Source organism: Coregonus lavaretus (genome assembly GCF_964263955.1).
Source record: "Coregonus lavaretus genome assembly, chromosome: 6".
Classification (NCBI taxonomy): domain Eukaryota; kingdom Metazoa; phylum Chordata; class Actinopteri; order Salmoniformes; family Salmonidae; genus Coregonus; species Coregonus lavaretus.
Window position 1 is genome coordinate 58,230,050 of NC_139993.1, and position 24,686 is coordinate 58,254,735.

General features: G+C 46.1%; 1 pseudogene across 1 annotated transcript in view; it reads left to right on the forward strand.

Annotated features, from left to right (window-relative positions):
* The first annotated feature begins 513 nt into the window (after window positions 1–513).
* LOC311131092 (cilia- and flagella-associated protein 57-like) overlaps window positions 514–24,686 on the forward strand; it is a 32,931-nt pseudogene continuing 8,758 nt past the window's right edge. Inside the window, exons 1-15 of the transcript in view lie at window positions 514–670; window positions 891–1,204; window positions 1,455–1,717; window positions 1,834–1,993; window positions 2,996–3,288; window positions 3,534–3,699; window positions 3,825–3,938; window positions 4,228–4,440; window positions 10,386–10,559; window positions 10,796–10,957; window positions 11,504–11,659; window positions 18,327–18,420; window positions 18,885–19,075; window positions 22,414–22,587; window positions 23,765–23,923. The product of the transcript in view is annotated as a cilia- and flagella-associated protein 57-like (transcript). The remainder of the gene's footprint in view (window positions 671–890; window positions 1,205–1,454; window positions 1,718–1,833; window positions 1,994–2,995; window positions 3,289–3,533; window positions 3,700–3,824; window positions 3,939–4,227; window positions 4,441–10,385; window positions 10,560–10,795; window positions 10,958–11,503; window positions 11,660–18,326; window positions 18,421–18,884; window positions 19,076–22,413; window positions 22,588–23,764; window positions 23,924–24,686) is intronic.

Genomic DNA, 24,686 nt, shown 5'->3' on the forward strand with positions numbered 1-24,686 from the left:
AATTAGTTATAATCATTATTTATTATGTAATTATGCATTGTATGAAAGCTTCTCCATAGTGATAGAATTTAACGATAATATTCTACTCATATTATTTTCCACGCTTCAGCAAAAATAGCATGTCAATCTCTGGAAGTCTCACTGTCGTCAAATTAAATCATTAATAAGGAGTTTTGAGGAATCAGCACAATTATTTATTTATTTGTATTTTCAATAAAGGTAAGTAGCTAGCCTAGTAAGATAAGACGATCATTACTTTTCAAAGTTGACCTTATGGTTCCAGATAACTCTATAAAAAGTATTGTAGATCAGGAGTTGTAGATGAAAGGTTACAGGGCCAGGAGGCAATTTCAGATCAAAGTGAAAAGGATCAATATGGTCATACAGAATTGAATTAGTATCCTTGAGACTTTTGCCTGCCACATAAAGATCAAAACCCTTCTCAATTATTTTTCTTCTTCTTTCCTTTTACTGGCAGATTTTAGTCTGCAGCTTTGACGTGACAGGACTGTGATGTCTGCAGTGGTGGCCCAGTGTCACTACAGCTTTGGTCTGCGGACATGCGTGGCAAATAACCTGTGCTACTTTGATGAGCAGACTGTCATCTTCCCATCTGGGAACAACTGTGTTCGTTACAACATCGATCAGAAATGGCAGAGGTTCATCCCAGGTATTTGCCACGTTCACTTCTCAGGATTACAACAATATGGCTTGGGTCAGGGTGTTTTATAGATGTTTAGTGTCTCTGACACTAGCATTCACTCTGAAATATTTTCATAGACAAATATAAACCTGGTATTCAAAACAAAATTAGCTGTTAACAACCTGTTAAATGTATCCAACTTCCAGTTATGTTTTCTTTGTGATTCATCCTCGATTTTGCTCCTCAGGTTTGGAGAGGAGTCAGGGGATGTACGCCCTGGCCATCAGCTCAAACCGCCGCTACCTGGCGGTGTCGGAGCGTGGCGAGAGGGCTACCATCACCGTGTACGACCTGCAGCACGAGCAGAGCCGGAAGAGGAAGGTGCTGAGCGGAGGGGACATCCCTGTCCATGAGTTTGTCTCCATGGCGTTCTCCACCGACTCCAAGTACTTCATCAGCCAGTCAGGGGCGCCGGACTACACCCTCTTCTACTGGATGTGGGAGAAGCAGAAGATCATGGCCATGGTGAAGACCACTGTGGCCGCTAACCCAGTCACCCAGGTGAGGTCGGACTGCTCTCTTGTTAGTGGGGCCATGGAAGAGTCCTTGGCAAGGAAATGGTGGTGGGGAATGATCAGCATGTTCATTCAAAATAGCAGTGTTATTTTTCCATAGATAAGGCATTAAACAACCTTACTAGTCCTTGCTCCTTACTCTGTTGTAGTATTAACTCTGTAGCTGATCACAGGCATACCTATTTACTTACACAAGCTATATCTCGATGGCACTGTCTCACACTATATGTTTCCAGGTCAGCTTGAACCCATATGACAACACCCAGATCTGTGTGAGTGGGAATGGGGTCTTCAAGCTGTTCCGCTATGCAGAGGGGGCTCTGAAGCAGTCCACCTTCCAGAAGCTAGAGACGCATCATTTGTTGTCCCATGCCTGGGTGTCTGAGGAGAGGGTGATAGCTGGGACAGAGGCAGGCAGGCTGATGGTGTTTGAGTCTGGAGACCTGCGATGGGATATGAGTGTGTCCCCCAAGACCACCGTTTCACAGGACCCAGAGAGGTAGGCATAGGGAGGTAAAAGACAAGCTGGCACTGAAAGATCTCCAAACAGATGTTACTCACACATTGTGAGAGTGACCATGTTTTACAGTTTTCACAATTTTTGACTTTTTGCAGCGCAAAGGGAAATGATGAAGAGTCCCTTCCTCAGTTGCCCCGGGTTACAGTCATTACAGCGTACTCCAAAGGCTTTGCCTGCTCGGCCGGTCCTGGGACGGTGTGTCTGTTTGAGAGAACCGACGATAAGGACAACTACAGGAAAACCAGGGAGATAAGGGTAACAAAGCTTTCACCATACTTCATTTCATCACTCTTTCCAGCAATATGTTGTATACAACTAAGCTCATTATTTGTGTGTGTGTGTGCGTATATTTTAAGAGTTTTATTCCAAAACGCTTTACATTCCATTTCAGAACTGTTGGTAAATTAGCTTTTGTTGTTTTAAAGAAATTATGAAAGAGATTGGTGTGTTTTTTCACTATCTAATCATGGCATGGGGTTGTTCAATGACAGACATGTATTTGTTTAAATCTATCTATGTATGGTTTCACTTTAGAGAGGCAAATAATCATGTTTTTTGGAAAATGCTAAATAACCGCCTCACTCGCAGAGAAATAAGTACTACTGCTAGGTTCTACACAGTCAAATGTAACAAATAACGACATTTTTAATAAAGAAATGTACAAATGATACATTTGTGACTTCAATATTTAAAAAATTATACAAAATAAAATTCAATACAGTAATATGAGATCTGTATGTAAAACATTTACATTTGACATTTTTGTCATTTAGCAGATGCTCTTATCCAGAGCGCCTTACAGTAAATGCATTCATCTTAAGATAGCTAGGTGAGACAACCACATATCACAGTCAAATATACAGGATACGAACATTCCATTCCAGCTAAACAATGGATGTACAGCGTTTTGCCAAAAAAAAGACATTTTCATACACATCTAAAATCTATGACTAAAAAATCTGACAACAGTAATACTTTACACACACATGAAGTTACCCATAAGCAATTATTTCTGATGAAGAAACACAAATGGGAAAAACTGGGGCGGCAGGTAGCTTAGTGGTTAAGAGCGTAGTGCCAGTAACCGAAAGGTTGCTGGTTCTAATCCCTGAGCCGACTAGGTGAAAAATCTGTTGATGTTGCCCTTGAGCAAGGCACTTAACCCTAATTGCTCCTGTAAGTCGCTCTGGATAAGAGCGTCTGCTGTAAATGTAAATATAGCATTTTGGAAATAAACTCTTCATTTGTCCCATCCAGATCCCCCCAGACCAGTGCAGCCACGAGCCCAGCCAGGCAGAGCAACAGCAGATTGTCTCTCTGGTCATCAGTCCGTCAGAGGAGACTATGGTGACCAGTACAGACCGTGGTCAGCTCTACATTATCACCCTGTCCTCTGCTGAGATGAGCAAGGGGGAGCAGGCTCAGTTTGAGTTTCTGTCCTATTCCTTCCACTCCGGGTCTATCACTGGTCTGTCCATCTGCATCCGTAAGCCCTTCATCGCTACCTGTTCCCTGGACCAGTCTGTACGCATCTGGAACTTCGAGACCAAGTAAGAGTTAGTCTCACTGGCCTCACTGGCCTCACTATCCCTTTAAGAAAATCTGGACTTGATGTCAAACCTGTGGGATCGTCTCAGATATCAGCTTGTTTTCTATTCTCACTGGTAGTTATATCTGAGGACGTTTGTTTCATGGCTGGCTTCTAGTTTATTTCTAGACTCTTAGCCCTTATTCAGGTCCTTCTCCCTCTCCCTTAGCCCTTTATCAGGTCCGTCTCCCTCTCCCTTCCCCCCAGCACCCTGGAACTGTATAAGGAGTTCCAGGAGGAGGCGTTCAGCATCGCCCTGCACCCCTCTGGCCTGTTTGTCCTGGTGGGCTTCTCTGACAAGCTGAGGCTCATGAATCTCCTCATAGACGACATCAGGACCTTCAAGGAGTTCAACATCCGAGGCTGTAGAGAGGTCTGAATTAAGAGTTCTCAATGCCAACAGTTACTCATTGTAGACAGCTGAACATCACTGGTACTCAAACATTGATTTCTAGCTATTCCAGCTCTCACAGTGTACAGCATGCTTTTGCCTTTCAGTGTGCCTTCAGTCACGGAGGACACCTGTTTGCTGCAGTGAATGGAAACGTCATTCACATCTACTCCAGCACCACCTTCGAGAGCGTCCTCAACCTCAAGGGACACAATGGGAAGGTGAGGGGCACTGGATGAGGTCACTGACGGTTTACTGCATGATTTATCATCAGAGTGTCAGGCTATTCATACTGACTGCCAACAGTTCCAGTAAGCCTCGCCTCAGGCCAACAGTTCTAGGCCATGTGAGCTGACCAGGAAAAACTTTGGCCATAGTTATAGCTTTGAGTTTTCCCATGTTAATTCCCTTGTTAATTCACCTATCTCGAAAAACCCAGGGTGGCAGAGATAACAGAGGTGACTGCGGGGGTGGTATTTTATGTCCTACTTTATGTGTCTCCATCTTCAGGTGCACTCCATAGTCTGGAGCGGTGACGACAGCAGGCTGGTGTCGTGTGGGATGGATGGGGCTGTGTACGAGTGGAACACCCTGACCAGCAAGCGGGAGTCGGAGAGCATACTAAAGTCCTGCAGCTACACCGGCGTCACTGTCTCCCCCGACGCCAAGACTATCTTCGCCGTGGGGACCGACTGTACCCTGAAAGAGATCCAGGACTGTCAAGTGAGACCTGAAAACAGTAGCATATGAAATGTTTCTTCCTTCTAGAAAGTTGTTCCTGGCCACTGTGCTTCTGTTTCTGCTTGCTCTTTGGGGTCAACTGCTGATGGGAAAAAAAGAAAAAAAAGATTGACATTTGTTTGAAATGTCACATGCTCTGACAAATGTGTATTAGTTTTGAAATATAGTCAGTTATAAATGATGGTATAAACTTCTATGAGGACTTTTTTCATCATAGCGATAATGTAGTCTTAATAATTGAGGGGAGCAGTTAGATCTTATTAGCCAGTTTTCCTTATTCTCACTAGGCATACGTTTTCCTTATTCTCACTAGGCATACGTTTTCCTTATTCTCACTAGGCATACGTTTTCCTTATTCTCACTAGGCATACGTTTTCCTTATTCTCACTAGGCATACGTTTTCCTTATTCTCACTAGGCATACGTTTTCCTTATTCTCACTAGGCATACGTTTTCCTTATTCTCACTAGGCATACGTTTTCCTTATTCTCACTAGGCATACGTTTTCCTTATTCTCACTAGGCATACGTTTTCCTTATTCTCACTAGGCATACGTTTTCCTTATTCTCACTAGGCATACGTTTTCCTTATTCTCACTAGGCATACGTTTTCCTTATTCTCACTAGGCATACGTTTTCCTTATTCTCACTAGGCATACGTTTTCCTTATTCTCACTAGGCATACGTTTTCCTTATTCTCACTAGGCATACGTTTTCCTTATTCTCACTAGGCATACGTTTTCCTTATTCTCACTAGGCATACGTTTTCCTTATTCTCACTAGGCATACGTTTTCCTTATTCTCACTAGGCATACGTTTTCCTTATTCTCACTAGGCATACGTTTTCCTTATTCTCACTAGGCATACGTTTTCCTTATTCTCACTAGGCATACGTTTTCCTTATTCTCACTAGGCATACGTTTTCCTTATTCTCACTAGGCATACGTTTTCCTTATTCTCACTAGGCATACGTTTTCCTTATTCTCACTAGGCATACGTTTTCCTTATTCTCACTAGGCATACGTTTTCCTTATTCTCACTAGGCATACGTTTTCCTTATTCTCACTAGGCATACGTTTTCCTTATTCTCACTAGGCATACGTTTTCCTTATTCTCACTAGGCATACGTTTTCCTTGAAAGTGGTGCTGACTGTTTTGAGGGAATATTTTATTTTTATATTTTTTGCTGGTGTCAGTTTCCAGCTGTGTTATATGAAGTTCTGAAAGGGAAAATACACTGAACAAAAATATAAACGCAACATGCAACAATTTCACAGATTTTACTGAGTTACAGTTCATATAAGGAAATCAGTCAATTACAATACATTAATTAGGCCCTAATCTATGGAATATCACATGACTGAGAATACAGATATGCATCTGTTGGTCACAGATACCTTTAAAAAAAAGTAGAGGCATGGATTAGAAAACCAGTCAGTATCTGGTGTGACCACAATTTGCCTCATGCAGCAGGACACATCTCATTCTCATAGAGTTGATCAGGCTGTTGATTGTGGCCTGTGGAATTTGTCCAACTTCTCGTCAATGGCTGTGCGAAGTTGCTGGATATTGGCGGGAACTGGAACACGCTGTCGTACACGTCGATCAAGAGCATCCCAAACATGTTCAATGGGTGACATCTCTGGTGAGGACAGTGCCTTGCAAAAGTATTCATCCCCCTTGGCGTTTTTCCTATTTTGTTGCATTACAACCTGTCATTTAAATGGATTTTTATTTGGATTTCATGTAATGGATATACACAAAATAGTCGAAATTGGTGAAGTGAAATGAAAAAAATAACTTGTTTAAAAAAATTATAAAAAATAAATAACTGAAAAGTGGTGCGTGCATATGTATTCACCCCCTTTGCTATGAAGCCCCTAAATAAGATCTGGTGCAACCAATTACCTTCAGAAGTCACATAATTAGTTAAATAAAGTCCACCTGTGTGCAATCTAAGTGTCACATGATCTGTTACATGATCTCAGTATATATACACCTGTTCTGAAAGGTCCCAGAGTCTGCAACACCACTAAGCAAGGGGCACCACCAAGCAAGCGGCACCATGAAGACCAAGGAGCTCTCCAAACAGGTCAGGGACAAAGATGTGGAGAAGCACAGATCAGGGTTGGGTTATAAAAAAAGATCAGAAACTTTGAACAGAGCACCATAAAAAAAAGGCAAGAATATGGCACCACAACAAACCTGCCAAGAGAGGGCCGCCCACCAAAACTCACGGACCAGGCAAGGAGGGCATTAATCAGAGAGGCAACAAAGAGACCAAAGATAACCCTGAAGGAGCTGCAAAGCTCCACAGCGGAGATTGAAGTATCTGTCCATAGGACCACTTTAAGCCGTACACTCCACAGAGCTGGGCTTTACGGAAGAGTGGCCAGAAAAAAGCCATTGCTTAAAGAAAAAAATAAGTAAACACGTTTGGTGTTCGCCAAAAGGCATGTGGGAGACTCCCCAAACATAGGGAAGAAGGTACTCTGGTCAGATGAGACTAAAGTAAAAAATAAAAAAAGGAAAACGCTATGTCTGGCGCAAACCCAACACCTTTCATCACCCCGAGAACACCATCCCTACAGTGAAGCATGGTGGTGGCAGCATCATGCTGTGGGGATGTTTTTCATCGGCAGGGACTGGGAAACTGGTCAGAATTGAGGGTATGATGGATGGCGCTAAATACAGGAAAATCCTTGAGGGAAACCTGTTTCAGTCTTCCAGAGATTTGAGACTGGGACGGAGGTTCACCTTTCAGCAGGACAATGACCCTAAGCATACTGCTAAAGCAACACTCGAGTGGTTTAAGGGGAAACATTTAAATGTCTTGGAATTGCCTAGTCAAAGCCCAGACCTCAATCCAATTGAGAATCTGTGGTATGACTTAAAGATTGCTGTACACCTGCGGAACCCATCCAACTTGAAGGAGCTGGAGCAGTTTTGCCTTGAAGAATGGGCAAAAATCCCAGTGGCTAGATGTGCCAAGCTTATAGAGACATACCCCAAGATACTTGCAGCTGTAATTGCTGCAAAAGGTGGCTCTACAATGTATTGACTTTGGGGGGGTGAATAGTTATGCACGTTCAAGTTTTCAGTTTTTTTGTCTTATTTGTTGTTTGTTTCACAATAAAACATATTTTGCATCTTCAAAGTGGTTGGCATGTTGAGTAAATCAAATGATACAAACCCCCCAAAAATCAATTTTAATTCCAGGTTGTAAGGCAACAAAATTTGAAAAATGCCAAGGCGGGTGAATACTTTCGCAAGCCACTGTATATGCAGGCCATGGAAGAAGTGGGACATTTTCAGCTTCCAGAAATTGTGTGCGACATGGGGCTGTGCATTATCATGCTGAAACATGAGGTGATGGCGGTGGATGAATGGCACGACAATGGGCCTCAGGATCTCGTCACGGTATCTCTGTGCATTTAAATTGTCATCGATAAAATGCAATTGTGTTCGTTGTCCGGAGCTAATGCCTGCCCATACCATAACCCCACCGCCACCATGGGGCACTCTGTTCACAACATTAACATCAGTAAACTGCTCGCCCACACAACGCCATACATGTTGTCTGCCATCTGCCCGGTACAGTTGAAACTGGGATTCATCCGTGAAGAACACACTTTTCCAGCGTGCCAGTGGCCATCGAAGGTGAGCATTTTCCCACTGAAGTCAGTTACAACGCCGAATTGTAGTCAGGTCAAGACCCTGGTGAGGACGACGAGCACGTAGATGAGCTTCCCTGAGAAGGTTTCTGACAGTTTGTGCAGAAATTCTTCGGTTGTGCAAACCCACAGTTTCATCAGCTGTCTGGGTGGCTGCTGTCAGACGATCCTGCAGGTGAAGAAGACGGATGTGGAGGTCCTGGGCTGGGGTGGTTACATGTGGTCTATGGTTGTGAGGCCAGTTGGACGTACTGCCAAATTGTGTAACATGACGTTGGAGGCGGCTTAGGGTAGAGAAATGAACATTCAATTATCTGGCAACAGCTCTGGTGGACATTACTGCAGTCAGCATACCAATTGAACGCTGCTTCAAAACTTGAGACATCTGTGGCATTGTGTTGTGTGACAAAACTGCACATTTTAGAGTGGCCTTTTATTGTCCCCAGCACAAGGTGCGCCTGTGTAATGATCATGCTGTTTAATTAGCTTCTTGATATGCCAGACCTGTCAGGTGGATGGTGGTGGAGAAATCAGAATTAGCTAGGTAACATAGATAATTAAGATGTCTTATCTGCAGAATATGCTTATATGATTGAACTGTTGAACTCTTGTTATTAGAATGTCTCCTTTCGGACTCTGGTGTGGGCAGCTGCACTTCCTCCCTCATATGGGCCTCAGTCACCTGGGGCCCAGAGAGGGGAGAAGTCAGGCTTGTCTATCACATGTCCCTGTTGCTATGCAGAATATGAGAAAGAGAATAGGGCAAAGGAGGTCTGAAGGACACATTGTTTCCATATGTGAGTATGTGTCTTTACCTATTGCAAACTATGTGAAGGGATGGCATGAGGAATGGGAACAAATCACTTGTCTCCACAATGTCTGTGTGTCATTCACCCCCTCATTTGGCCTTGGGAGATTGTTCTCTCCCCAGGTTCCCTTTTTAGCAAAGTGGAAATTAAGTAACAACAAATGTGCTTCTAAATTCTTAGTACTGAACAAAACAATGAGTTCTTTGTATTTGGGGCTAAGGTCTGGCACAGGAAGTGTGGGGTTAGTGTCTGGAACCATTGTATGTTATCTCTGAGGTTACCTATCCTGGGATAGTATATAACCCAGAGGCTCGCTCCACTCAGTGAGCTCTCACTATATCCACTCTGTGTGCATGTTGTGACGGCTCCCTTATTAATAAGCACAATAAAGATTTTTGCAAGTATAACCTAATTGGTGGTTGGTTCTGGCTCTCCTCATTTGTTAATTGCTGGGATGTTTTAATTCAGCTCATGAAACATGAGACCAACACTTTACATGTTGCGTTTATATTTTTGTTCAGTGTAAATAGAGTTTCCCATCTCCGTCATAATGACCGGAGCAGAGAAGAGAGCCCATTAAATTCCCACTCTGCTGTCAGTTCTCCTCATCCTGAGTGACGGCCATCTTTCTGACAGTCTATGAAACCAGTCAGAAGAGAGGATAAAGGCCATTTGAGTTATTGTCAGCTGCTGGAGCTTCGAAAGAAACCCTAACAATCATAAACATCTCAATGTTGAGGAATTTTAGGCGGTCTTTCTGAATAGATCAGTGGTTTGTTGGATGCCATCTAGTCTTTCCCCAGCAGGTTATTTGCAATTCAAATGGTGGTGAAATAAACAAAACTTTCACTGACACACAGATGTATTATCTTAATTTGGCCAGTATTGTCTCAGCAAAATAATCCTACAGCAACAGGATTTGAACATTGATCGGTGGTTAGGCTATTAGCTGGTCAAAATGAGGCTACATGAAAAGTGGAATACTGTTAATATAACTGTGTGTTAGTGCGGGTTTTCAGTGAATTTATGTAAATCACAAAGCTTATCTGCATTTCCTGGAATATTCACTGGAAAATTCTCAGCAACAAAAGAGTGATCAAATTAAGATTCTACATCTGTAATATCCCTGGGGCTAACTTAGCTATGCTTAAACATTACATGTACACTCCTGGATGAGAATGGCACAATAACTTTAATGTTATGCATGAATGACAACAACATTTGACCTCTGCTGTAATCGTTTCTTGCCATCCCTTGATAGTAGCCTTTATATTCACATCCATTTTGTCCCCCCCCCCTGGCTGTCCCCCCCCCCCCCTCTCTCTCTCTCTCTCTCTCTCTCTCTCTCTCTCTCTCTCTCTCTCTCTCTCTCTCTCTCTCTCTCTCTCTCTCTCTCTCTCTCTCGCTCTCTCTCTCTCGCTCTCTCTCGCTCTCTCTCTTTGTCAGATCCTGCGTGAGGTGCCTGCTGAAGACGTGGCCTACACCACCATCACCATGTCCCGGTCCGGACGCACGCTCTTCACCGGGACCTCTATCGGAACCATCAGGGCCATCAAGTACCCCCTGTCTATCCAGAAGGACTGGATCGAGTATCAGGCCCACTCTTCAACTGTCACCAAAGTACGATAATGCGATGCCTCCACTAAACAGTGACATACTGTGCATTGCAAAGTTTGAGCCATTGTAGCTTAATGAACCACAACATAAAGCAACACATCAGCATCCACCCCTCACACACAACCTATTTTTATGAAGCGCTGAATTCAAGATTGATGGTAGTCAGTTCGAGGGCCATTGATTTAAGTGGACATATCGTGAACAGAGGTGCGTAAAGTGTGTGTCCTCTCTGTGTTCAGATGGTGATCACGTTTGACGACCAGTACCTGCTGACGGTGTCTGAGGACGGCTGTCTGCTCATCTGGAAGATCATAGACAAGGAGGGCCGTGGCCTGAAGAGAGACAAGGACATCACCTACGCTGAGGAGATCCTCATCACCAAGTCAGACCTGGAGGAGAAGGTACAGAGATGTCCTGCATTGCCGTTAAGTTCTCCTGCAACAGGGTGATCAAATGAACATCTGTAGGACACCCATGGGGACTGTTGTAGTGTTACACTGACATGATACATGGGGTGGGGGTGGGGAGTTACCTAATTGTAGGTTGCACAGGAGGTTGGCGGCATCTTAATTGGGGAGGATGGGCTCTTGGCAATGACTGGAGCGGAATCAGTGGAATGGTATCAAATACATCAAACATGGTTTCCAGGTGTTTGATGCCATTCCATTTTCACCTTTCCGGACATTATTATGAGCCGTTCCCCTCAGCAGCATCCTGTGGTAGGTTTGCAAGGACCATGCAGTTGCTCGTACTATAACCTGATTATTTACATTCTCCCTCTCCTCCTGTCCTTTCCTCTTCCTTCCCCTTCTCACCTCCTTTCATGCCTCCCTTTCTCTCTTCTCCCACTCTCTTCACTTAAGATACTCTCCTCTTCTTCTCTCCCTCTCTCTCTACCGTCTCTCCTTCTCTCCCTCACCCTCCCTCCCTCCTTTCCTCCATAACAGAACCAGGTTATGCTGGAGCTGAAGACCCGTGTGGAGGAGCTGAAGATGGAGAATGAGTACCAGCTCCGTCTGAAGGACATGAACTACAACGAGGACATCAAAGAGATGTCAGCTAAGTTTGTTGAGCAGATAGAGTCGCTCAAGACTAAGAGACAGGTGAGACAGACAGGGTTTCAAACATAATCAGTTACCTACCTCAATTAACTTAACTAAATAAAGTACTAGTACATTTGATATAATTACTTGAGTGAATTAGAGCGAAGAAGATACGTTTGGATGGTAAATTGGCTCTGAGATAAACAGTAATATGTTATGAAAATTATTCATCTGATGAAATGCTTATTTTGACCTTGTCCCAAGTAACTCTGAGGGCTTATTTTCAGCTGGCATTAAGGCCGGTGCTAGTGTCAAAGGCACGTTAGTTTGCAATTTCATCATTTAAAAACTAGCATACTGGCATTTTCCAGACCTAATGCCAGGTTCGGCTATTTTCCTGTCTTATATCAGCTCTGATGGGAGGGGTGTAAATATGGGTGTAAATATCTGAGTGTCCTTAAAAACATGATCCAAAGTGCTAATTTCAGGTAGCGCTGATAGGGATATTTAAGAGCAACCAAAAGCTGGTTTTACCAGTAATGCAGTTGGTTATGGAATGAATTTTGCCAGCGGAAATGCAGCCTATCCAGCCGTGACGCACACTGCCCATAATGCCCATGGAACAAGGGTAGCCAAATGTGCTTTTGGTGACTGTATACTTTGTATTTAGAAACATAAACTCATGTTTTTTCCCATTACGTTTTATTTGATTAAAAACCAAGCATAGCCTCCCCTCCTCTCAATGAAGGCTTTTCTTTGTCCTGCCCAATGCAATCACAAAGTAGTCAAGACTGTCGATAAAGGGTTTGGCTCCTGAGACCGCTTGGAAATAAATCTTAATCACCAAAGCTTTATTAAAATATAAAGTTTGAGAGGAGTAAAACAGTGAGCTGACATTCCCTTTTTATCTATGTATTGTAGGCAGGCCCACATTATTTTAGCCATGCAGGTCCCGTTTTGGACGTGCGTAAAACCCCCTCCATGATGTAGGCTGTGTGTCCATGCCCATCATCAAACAAGAGATGAGAACCTTGGTGAATACCAGTGAACCTTGTATATAGAAGTTATCTGTAACCTGTAACAACAGCTTGTTTTCCGTTTCATATGTTCAAAACCCAAGTCCTCCCTTAGGCCTACTATAATGAAGGCTGGGTCAACAACAAGCCCTCCCTTAGGCCTACTATAATGAAGGCTGGTTCAACAACAAGCCCTCCCTTAGGCCTACTATAATGAAGGCTGGGTCAACAACAAGCCCTCCCTTAGGCCTACTATAATGAAGGCTGGGTCAACAACAAGCCCTCCCTTAGGCCTACTATAATGAAGGCTGGTTCAACAACAAGCCCTCCCTTAGGCCTACTATAATGAAGGCTGGTTCAACAACAAGCCCTCCCTTAGGCCTACTATAATGAAGGCTGGTTCAACAACAAGCCCTCCCTTAGGCCTACTATAATGAAGGCTGGTTCAACAACAAGCCCTCCCTTAGGCCTACTATAATGAAGGCTGGGTCAACAACAAGCCCTCCCTTAGGCCTACTATAATGAAGGCTGGGTCAACAACAAGCCCTCCCTTAGGCCTACTATAATGAAGGCTGGTTCAACAACAAGCCCTCCCTTAGGCCTACTATAATGAAGGCTGGTTCAACAACAAGCCCTCCCTTAGGCCTACTATAATGAAGGCTGGGTCAACAACAAGCCCTCCCTTAGGCCTACTATAATGAAGGCTGGTTCAACAACAAGCCCTCCCTTAGGCCTACTATAATGAAGGCTGGGTCAACAACAAGCCCTCCCTTAGGCCTACTATAATGAAGGCTGGGTCAACAACAAGCCCTCCCTTAGGCCTACTATAATGAAGGCTGGTTCAACAACAAGCCCTCCCTTAGGCCTACTATAATGAAGGCTGGGTCAACAACAAGCCCTCCCTTAGGCCTACTATAATGAAGGCTGGGTCAACAACAAGCCCTCCCTTAGGCCTACTATAATGAAGGCTGGGTCAACAACAAGCCCTCCCTTAGGCCTACTATAATGAAGGCTGGGTCAACAGCAATGCGTGTGTTTTTTATCCTGGCGATTTTATGATATCATTACATTTTATATTTATTTACTGTTGTTTAATTTTATTACAACCAATCTTATTAGAATGATTCAACTTCCTGGTTTTATGGTTACAACGTCCGTGGCGCTTGTAATGCAACTGGGATGCGTGTGATAGAAGGAGTCAGGCGCAGGAGAGTAATACGCATCCAAAGAGTTTATTCCGTCGATAAACAGTTGCGCAAGCATGCGACAACAACACTCAGGCACAGGGGGAAATATCTACCCTGGCAACAACACGGTAAGGGTAGCTCAACCGAGCTACACACAGCTCACTACAAACAATCACCCACACAGACAAGGAAGCAGAGGGAACACTTATACAATGACTAATTGGGGATAAGGACCAGGTGTGTGTGATTAATTAGACAAGACAAGTGGAGTGATGATAAATGGATCGGCAGCAGCTAGTAAGCCGGTGACGACGAACGCCGAAACCTGCCCGAACAAGGAGGGGAGGCAGCCTCGGCGGAAGTCGTGACAGCAACTTCTGGAGATGTGTGAATGCGATCTGATCTGTAAACTGGTTACGATGATGTTCATAAAACATAGGTCTATTTGGGAGCAGTATAACGGTGTAGACATTCTCCCTTTCTCTTTATATTGGATCTTTTTTCCAGCTACTGTGAAAAGTTTGGATATGCGTAAAACCCTCCATAGTCTGCGTTGTTATAATATTATATGCCCACGGGGAGAAATTGTGGTGCGTGTAAGTGTGACATACAGTGAGGGAAAAAAGTTTGCCCACTGACAAAGACATGATCAGTCTATAATTTTAATGGTAGGTTTATTTGAACAGTGAGAGACAGAATAATAACAAAAAAATCCAGAAAAACGCATGTAAAAAATGTTATAAATTGATTTTCATTTTAATGAGGGAAATAATTATTTGTCCCCTCTGCAAAACATGACTTAGAACCCTTGTTGGCAATCACAGAGGTCAGACGTTTCTTGTAATTGGCCACCAGGTTTGCACACATCTCAGGAGGGATTTTGTTCCACTCCTCTTTGCAGATCTTCTCCAAGTCATTAAGGTTTCGAGGCTGACGTTTGGCAACTCGAACCTTCAGCTCCCTCCACATATTTTCTATGGGATTAAGGTCTGGAGACTGGCTAGGCCACTCCATGACCTTAATGTGCTTCTTCTTGAGCCACTCCTTTGTTGCCTTGGCCGTGTGTTTGGGGTCATTGTCATGCTGGAATACCCATCCACGACCCATTTTCAATGCTCTGGAGGTTCTCACCCAAGATTTGACGGTACATGGCCCCGTCCATCGTCCCTTTGATGCGGTGAAGTTGTCCTGTCCCCTTATCAGAAAAACACCCACAAAGCATAATGTTTCCACCTCCATGTTTGACGGTGGGGATGGTGTTCTTGGGGTCATAGGCAGCATTCATCCTCCTCCAAACACGGCGAGTTGAGTTGATGCCAAAGAGCTCCATTTTGGTCTCTTCTGACCACAACACTTTCACCCAGTTCTCCTCTGAATCATTCAGATGTTCATTGGCAAACTTCAGACGGGCATGTATATGTGCTTTCTTGAGCAGGGGGACCTTGCGGGTGCTGCAGGATTTCAGTCCTTCACGGCGTAGTGTGTTACCAATTGTTTTTTTGGTGACTATGGTCCCAGCTGCCTTGAGATCATTGACAAGATCCTCCCGTGTAGTTCTCGGTTGATTCCTCACCGTTCTCATGATCATTGTAACTCCACGAGGTGAGATCTTGCATGGAGCCCCAGGCGGAGGGAGATTGACAGTTATTTTGTGTTTCTTCCATTTGCAAATAATCGCACCAACTGTTGTCACCTTCTCACCAAGCTGCTTGGCGATGGTCTTGTAGCCCATTCCAGCCTTGTGTAGGTCTACAATCTTGTCCCTGACATCCTTGGAGAGCTCTTTGGTCTTGGCCATGGTGGAGAGTTTGGAATCTGATTGATTGATTGCTTCTGTGGACAGGTGTCTTTTATACAGGTAACAAGCTGAGATTAGGAGCACTCCCTTTAAGAGTGTGCTCCTGATCTCAGCTCGTTACCTGTATAAAAGACACCTGGGAGCCAGAAATCTTTCTGATTGAGAGGGGGTCAAATACTTATTTCCCTCATTAAAATGCAAATCAATTTATAACATTTTTGACATGCATTTTTCTGGATTTTGTTGTTGTTATTCTGTCTCTCACTGTTCAAATAAACCTACCATTAAAATTATAGACTGATAATTTCTTTGTCAGTGGGCAAACGTACAAAATCAGCAGGGGATCAAATACTTTTTTCCCTCACTGTAGCCTATTTAAAACAAGTTGTATTGGTTTGGTTAGAATTTTATTAGAATTATTTGTTCTCTTTTTAGGCCTTATCAATAATGAATTTAATCTTGCATATTGACAATGTTTGGCATGTCCATGCTCAGCCATAATGCAATTTACAGTAGGCCTAGCCCCTATATCAGTGTGAATGCTATTGAAGCCATGCAATTACTTAGAACAATGTGGACTGCAAAGTTAACGTATTTAGCAAAGATAGGTTTACATTTTCTTATTTTGTTTCTGTAAGCCATTTAACAAACTGTAACGGACTAACATTGAAATTGGAGTTGATTCCAAGGCAATACATAAAAGACCGTAAATACACAACTTGAAGCAACCCCATATTTCGCCATGGAGCACGTTCTGATTGGCCAGTGAGGGGCCAAGCCTCGACACACCCACAACTTGTTTATTCAACAAAACCCAGCCCTTTCGCGCCAAGGCCAGCAAGATAATTGTGATAGTGAAAATAGCCATTTTAACACACCCCTGAACCTATAGTGCTACCGCCTGCGCTTAGATTGACCATTACATTAGGTTTATTAAAATAGAGCCCTGAGTCTGTTTACTATAGCTCAATATATACTGAACAAAAATATAAACGCAACATGTAAAGTGTTGGTCCCATGTTTCATGAGCTGAAATAAAATATAATAATTTTCCATACGCACAAAAAGCTTATTTCTCTGAAATGTTGTGCACAAATTTGTTTACGTCCCTGTTAATGAGCATTTCTCCTACCATAACGTTGTTTTAGAGAATTTGGCAGTACGTCCAACTGGCCTCACAACCGCAAACCACGTGTAACCACACCAGCCCAGGACCTCCACATCCGGGATCATCTGAGACCAGCCACCTGGACAGCTGATTAAACTGTGGGTTTGCACAACCGAAGAATTTCTGCACAAACTGTCAGAAACTTTCTCAGGGAAGCTCATCTACGTGCTTCTCGTCCTCAGCAGGGTCTTGACCTGACTGCAGTTTGGCGTCGTAACCGACTTCTGTGGGTAAATGCTTACCTTCGATGGCCACTGGCACGCTGGAGAAGTGTGCTCTTCACGGATGAATCCCGGTTTCAACTATACCAGGCAGATGGCAGACAACGTGTATGGCGTTGTGTGGGCGAACAGTTTGCTGATGTTAACGTTGTGAACAGAGTGCCCCATGGTGGCGGTGGGGTTATGGTATGGGCAGGCATAAGCCACGGACAACGGACACAATTGCATTTTATCGATGGCATTTTGAATGCACAGAGATACCGTGACGAGATCCTGAGGTTCATTGACGTGCCATTCATCTGCCGCCATCACCTCATGTTTCAGCATGATAATGCGCGGCCTCATGTTGCAAGGATCTGTACACAATTCCTGGAAGCTAGAAAATGTCCCAGTTCTTCCATGGCCTGCATACTCACCAGACATGTCACCCATTGAGCAAGTTTGGGATGCTCTGGATCGACGTGTACGACAGCGTGTTCCAGTTCCCACCAATATCCAGCAACTTCGCACAGCCTTTGAAGTGGAGTGGGACAACATTCAACAGCCTGATCAATCAACAGCCTGATCAACTCTATGCGGAGATGTGTCGTGCTGCATGAGGCAAATGGTGGTCACATCAGATACTGACTGGTTTTCTGATCCACACCCCTACCTTTTTTTAAAGGTATCTGTGACCAACAGATGCATATCTGTATTCCCAGTCATGTGAAATCCATAGATTAGGGCCTAATTTATTTATTTCAATTGACATAGATTTCCTTTTATGAACCGTAATTCAGTAAAATCTTAGAAATTGTTGCATGTTGCGTTTATATTTTTGTTCAGTGTAATACTTCTAACACGTTTTAACTTTCAAACGTGTTCGGCTCTCATAATGGTATGCACTGAGTGTACTTTGCCTTGTAAGAGCCGGCCTTGATAAGAGCCACTGCTAGATCGACATGTAACAGTGTTGCTTCCGTCCCTCTCCTCGCCCCTACCTGGGCTTGAACCAGGGACCCTCTGCACACATCGACAACAGTCACCCTCGAAGCACCGTTACCCGTCGCTCCACAAAAGCCGCGGTTGCTCCACAAAAGCCGCGACCCTTGCAGAGCAAGGGAAACAACTACTTCAAGGTCTCAGAGCGAGTGACTACTAGTGCGCACCGCTAACTAGCTAGCCATTTCACACCGGTTACAGACACATGGAAATGAAAATTGAAAGTGGCTCTGGCTGGGCTGGCGTAAGGTGAACACCTCAGTGAGGTTCATATGTAGAGACATCCCTCTTTCTTCACCTCTATCCATCCCCCTCACTTCACCTCTCTTCATCCCTCTCTCCATCTCTCCTGTCAGATCCTGAAGACGGAACGAAGCAAGATGGAGTCAGCCAATCAGGAGGCCATGTTCGGGGTGACGGAGAAACACTCCAAAGAGCTGCAGGATCTGGGTGAGTTCTATTCTATTCTGTTCTGTTCTATTCTGTCTATTCTATTCTGTTCTATTCTGTTCTATTCTATCTATTCTATTCTGTCTATTCTGTTCTGTTTTATTCTGTTCTATTCTGTCTATTCTATTCTGTTCTATTCTGTTCTATTCTATCTATTCTATTCTATTATATTCTGTTCTATTATATTATGTTCTATTCTATTCTGTTCTGTTTTATTATGTTCTGTTCTATTCTGTTCTATTCTGTTCTATTCTGTCTATTCTATTCTGTTCTATTCTGTTATATTCTGTTCTCACTTCTTGTCCATCTATCGGAAAAGTTACCTCTTAAGTTTTGAGTTAAGAGACTTGAATGACTCCCATTTCAGTGTGTACATTGACAGCAGCACCTGATAGCATTGACTGTGTTGAATCCAGTGTCCTCCTCATATCCTCTCTGTGACTCTCGCTGCTCTCCTCCCCCAGAGTCAGCCAACAGTCAGAAGCTGATTCTGGAGTATGAGAAGTACCAGGAGCTGCAGCTCAAGTCTCAGCAGATGCAGCAGGACTACGAGGAACAGCTGCAGCAGATGGACGAGAGCAAGGCATCTGCCCTGGAGGATCTCACCCTCCACTATGAGGGGAAGCTGCATGAGATGCTGCTGGTGTTGGAGCAGGTAGGAGATATAACGTCAAAGGGCTTGTTAGGGGAGGTTTGTAGGTGGGATTTGGGGCTTTATATAGAGAGTCCTTACAGGTAGGGTCCTCTTTTTCCCCAGGAAAACCTTTCTTTGTGTTAGGACCCTGAGTTTTCCCTGACTAGTTCTTTGTGTTAGGATCCTGAGTTTTCCCTGACTAGTTCTTTGTGTTAGGATCCTGAGTTTTCCCTGACCAGTTCTTTGCGTTAGGACCCTGAGCTTTCCCTGGTCAGGGTATGTGGTCCCTCCCTCCCTTCACACTCCCCTTCCTCCCTTCTCTCCCTCCCTCCCTCCCTCCCTTAATTATATCCCTCCCTCCCCTCTCGCCCTTTCTCCCTTCTCTTCCTTCTCTCCCTCCCTGTCATCTCTCCCTTCCAACCTTCACACTCCCCTCCTCCTTCCCTTCACACCTCCCTCCTTCCCTTCACACTCCCGTCCTTCCCTTCACACTCCCCTCCCTCCCTTCACACTCTCTCCAATCCTTCCCTTCACACTCCCCTCCTTCCCTTCACACACACTCCCCTCCTTCCCTTCACACTCCCCTCCCTCCCTTCACTCTCCCCTCCTTCCCTTCACACTCCCCTCCCTCACTTCACACTCCCCTCCTTCCTTTCACACTCCCCTCCCTCCCTTCACACTCCCCTCCTCCCCTTCACACTCCCCTCCCTTCTCTCCCTCCCTGTCATCTCTCCCCTCCTTCCCTTCACACTCCCCTCCCTTCTCTCCCTCCCTGTCATCTCTCCCTTCCTTCCCTTCACACTCCCCTCCTTCCCTTCACACTCCCCTCCCTTCCTTCACACTCCCCTCCCTCCCTTCACACTCCCCTCCATCCCTTCCCACTCCCCTCCTTCCCTTCCCACTCCCCTCCCCTCCTTCCCTTCACACTCCCCTCCTTCCCTTCACACTCCCCTCCTTCCCTTCACACTCCCCTATCTTCTCTCCCACCCTGTCATCTCTCCCCTCCTTCCCTTCACACTCCCCTCCTTCCCTTCACACTCCCCTCCCTTCGTTCACACTCCCCTCCCCTCCTTCCCTTCACACTCCTCTCCCTCCCTTCACACTCCCCTCCTTCCCTTCACACTCCCTCCTTCCCTTCACACTCCCCTCCTTCCCTTCACACTCCCCTCCTTCCCTTCACACTCCCCTCCTCCCCTTCACACTCCCCTATCTTCTCTCCCTCCCTGTCATCTCTCCCCTCCTTCCCTTCACACTCCCCCCCCTCCCTTCCTTCACACTCCCCTCCCCTCCTTCCCTTCACACTCCCCTCCCTCCCTTCACACTCCCCTCCTTCCCTTCACACTCCCTCCTTCCCTTCACACTCCCCTCCTTCCCTTCACACTCCCTTCCTTCCCTTCACACTCCCCTCCTTCCCTTCACACTCCCCTCCCTTCCTTCACATTCCCCTCCCCTCCTTCCCTTCACACTCCCCTCCTTCCCTTCACACTCCCATCCCTACTCTCCCTCCGTCATCTCTCCCCTCCTTCCCTTCACACTCCCCTCCCGTCTCTACCTCCCTCTCTCCTCTCTTTCCCTCCCTCTCTCCTCAACTCCCGCCCCTCGCCCTCCCTCTCTCCTCTCCCTCTCCTCTCCTCCCCCTCTTCTCTCCTCCCCTCCCTCCCGCTCTCCTCCCTCTCTCCTCTCCCCTCTCCTCCCTCTCTCCTCTCCTCTCCCTCCCTGCTGTGACACTAATTGGAAGCGAAGAGACAAATTAATCTGCAAGCGGCAGGTTCTCCGTCGAGGACGTCCGCAGAATCTTTAAGGAAATGCGACGTCAACTCCCATCACTGCTAAAGTGGGTGTGAGCCGCGGGGGCAACGCAGGGCCTGCATAATCACTTTATTATTTCACTTTGAATGGAATAGTGAATTAATCTGAGAGAGAGAGAGAGAGAGAGAGAGAGAGAGAGAGAGAGAGAGAGAGAGGACAGCCAGGGGGTGGGGACAAAATGGATGTGAATATAAAGGCAAGAAACAATTACAGCAGAGGTAAAATGTTGTTGTCATTCATGCATAACATTAAAGTTATTGTGCCAGCCTCATCCAGGAGTGTACATGTAATGTTTAAGCATAGCTAAGTTACCCCCAGGGACTCATTTATTGAAGTGGATATTACAGATGTAGTATCTTAATTTGATCACTCTTTTGTTGCTGAGAATATTCCAGTGGATTTTCCAGGAAATGCAGATGAGCTTTGTGATTTACATAAACTTACCGAAAACCTGCACTAACACACAGTTATATTAACAGTATTCCACTTTTCATGTAGCCTCATTTTGACCAGCTAATAGCCTCACCACCGATCAAGCAACATTATGGACAAAACGTTCAAATCCTGTTGCTGCAGTACTATTTTGCTGAGACAATACTGGTCAAATGAAGAGAGAGACAGAGACAGAGACAGAGAGAGAGAGGCGGTGGATGGCATGCGGAGTAGCTCTGTAGCTTGGTCCTGACTGGGATAATTGAGGATGTAGGTTACTACAGGTGCATAAACAAACACCCAACAATGGGATTATCCATCTTGTTCACAGATGCCGTGCTCGGATGACCTCTGTCCTCTGACCTCTGTCTGTGTTGAGGTAGAGCTCCCGTTCATGCCCTCTTTATCTCTCTCTCTACCTCTCTCCTTCTGTCTCTTTTTCTTATCTTATCTTTCCCCACTCTATCCTTTCACCTCTCTCTTTCTCTCTATCTCATTCCCCCTCTTTACCTGAACTCTTCCCATCTCTCTTGCCTTGCTATTTTCCACATCTTTCTCCCTCCTCCTTTCTGGATCTCTCCCACTTTAAACTCTGTTTACTTATTTCCCTCTCCCTCCTCCCCCTCTCCTTCCCCTCCCCACCCCTCCCTCCTCCCCCTCTACCTCCTCCCCCTCTCCCACCCCTCCCTCCTCACCCTCTCCCTCCCCACCCCCCTCTCTCCCCACCCCTCTCCCTCCCCACCCCTCTCTCTCTCCCCACCCCTCTCTCTCCCCACCCCTCTCCCTCCCCACCCCTCTCCCTCCTCCCCCTCTCCCTCCTCCCCCTCTCCCTCCCCACCCCTCTCCCTCCCCACCCCTCTCCCTCCTCCCCCTTTCCTCCTCCCCCTCCCCACCCCTCTTTCTCCTAACCCTTCTCCCTCCCCCCCCACCCCTCCCTCCTCCCCCTCTCCTCCTCACCCTCCCCACCCCTTTTTCTCCCAACCCCTCTCCCTCCTCTCCCTCTTCCTCCCCACCCCTCCCTCCTCCCCCTCTTTCTCCTCCCCCTCTCCCTCCCCACCCCTCTCTCTCCCCACCCCTCTCCCTCCTCCCCCTCTCCCTCCCCATCCTTCCCTCTGTAGTGTCAGGAGGAGTCTCGTATCCAGGGGAGGGAGTTTGAGGAGAGCAGGAAGCAGATGGAGGAGGATGGAGACAGGGAAATCCAGGACATCAGGATCCGCTATGAGAGATGGCTGAAGGACGAGAGGGAGACCAACATGCGCCTGAAGGGAGACACCGGCATCATGAAGAAGAAGGTAGAGACATGATCTTCTCACCCCCACTCCTCCCTCCACCATCCCAAGCTCTCTCAAAAGTTTCCTTGGTTCCTTTTGTCCTTTCCCGGCCTTCTTCTCAGAACATAAGATGGATACGAGGAGAGCGTTGGAGGAGAAGATCAGAGGTTCCTCTCCTCAGATGTTCTCCAATGCTCTCCTCACTTTCCTCAGACGGGAGAGGACGGGGTGGAGAGGACGGGGGACGGGGGGGACGGGGGGGACGGGGTGGAGAGGACGGAGGGGGAGAGGACGGAGGGGGAGAGGACGGGGGGGAGAGGACGGGGGGGGGGGGGGGAATCAAGATTCCCCGCTAGTCTCCCTCCAACTCCATCCCATCCTTCACACAGACCCTACCCAACCCTCTCCCACCTAGACCCTGCCTGTCTGCCTTCTCATCACACCTCCCAGGCTGCAGTGGTAGATCATAATTACAGTCAATCAGACGCAGCATACGGCCTGCTGACGGCGAGCAGGGCCTATCCATGTGTCCATAGTTAGGCCCTAATGCGCTCCCTCCGCTTTCTCACTCAATGTCACAGGGATGATGTTGAGTCAGATCCTGCTGCTGTGTGTAGATTCTGCTGTCCTATATACCTCGCCCCATTCTGTCTGTCTGTCTGTCTGTCTGTCTGTCTGTCTGTCTGTCTGTCGGCTGTCTGTCTGTCTGTCTGTCTGTCTGTCTGTCGGCTGTCTGTCTGTCTGGCTGGCTGTCTGTCTGTCTGTCTGGCTGTCTGTCGGCTGTCTGTCTGTCTGTCTGTCGGCTGTCGTCTGTCTGTCTGTCTGTCTGTCTGGCGGCTGTCTGTCTGTCTGTCGTCTGTCTGTCTGTCTGTCTGTCTGTCTGTCTGTCTGTCTGTCGGCTGTCTTTTCTTGTCTTCTCCGATTTTTTTGGTCTCCTTCCCTTTCTCCCTAGATCAGGTCATGCTGTTTTTACTGTCCAATATCGTACTGCATGTGGAGGCTTTATTATGTGTTATGGGAAGCTATAAAGCATATGAACATTGTTTAAGTCACAATGAGTTATGAAGATGGTGACTGATGACAACCTTTTCCTTCTCTCCCTGCCACGTCTCCCCCCCTGTCTTCCCCTCCCTCCCTCCCTCACACACACACACACACACACACACACACACACACACACACACACACACACACACAGTTCAGCAGCCTGCAGAAGAATATAGATGACAGGAGCGTGGAGAAAGAGAAGATGAAGTCAGAGCAACAGAAGCTACTGGCACATCAGAAGTGTCTGGAGAAAGACATCCTGGCCCTGAAGAAAGAGATCCAGGAGAGGGATGAGACCATCCAGGATAAGGTGAGAGGGTTGCTGCTGGGGTGAGGGGTGCAGGGGCTGAGGGGGTACAGCCAGGTGCCATGACAAGGAGAGGGTTAGGTTTGTTCCAAAAGGAGCCAGGCAGGAATGATAGGTTTGCCTCCAAGGTATGCAGAAACATGGAAGGAAGGAAAAAAGTCAATTTTATTGATGGACCTCTACTGTTTATGATTGTAGTTGACTGTTCAAATTTTCTTCTCTCATAATCGAACACAATCAACTCATACGCTATTATAGATTGTCCATAAACGTTGTTCTCCCCCATACATCCATTATCCTGAGTCCCAGTCCCAGTCCCATGCATCACACCAGACAAGGTGACTTTGAGACTGTGAGACTCCTCCCCTTCCCAGAGCAGTGCAGCACAGCACTGAGCCTTGAGTGTGAAGGTCCAATAATTAATAATCACACTGCATCAGCATGTGGTGGAGCAGGCCACCGTCTCAGACACCTGCTCTGCGAACACAAACTCATGTACGCATACCACCCTGCATCCCACTGCTGGCTTGCCTCTGAAGCTAATCAGGGTTGGTCCTGGATGGGAGACCATATGCTGCTGGAAGTGGAGGCACTCTTTCCTCTGGTCAAAAAATATATATATATATATCCCAATGCCCCAGGGCAGTGATGGGGACATTGCCCTGTGTAAGGTGCCGTCTTTCGGATGGGACGTTAAACAGGTGTCCTGACTTTCTGTGGTCACGAAAGATCCCATGGCACTTATCATAAGAGTAGGGGTGTTAAC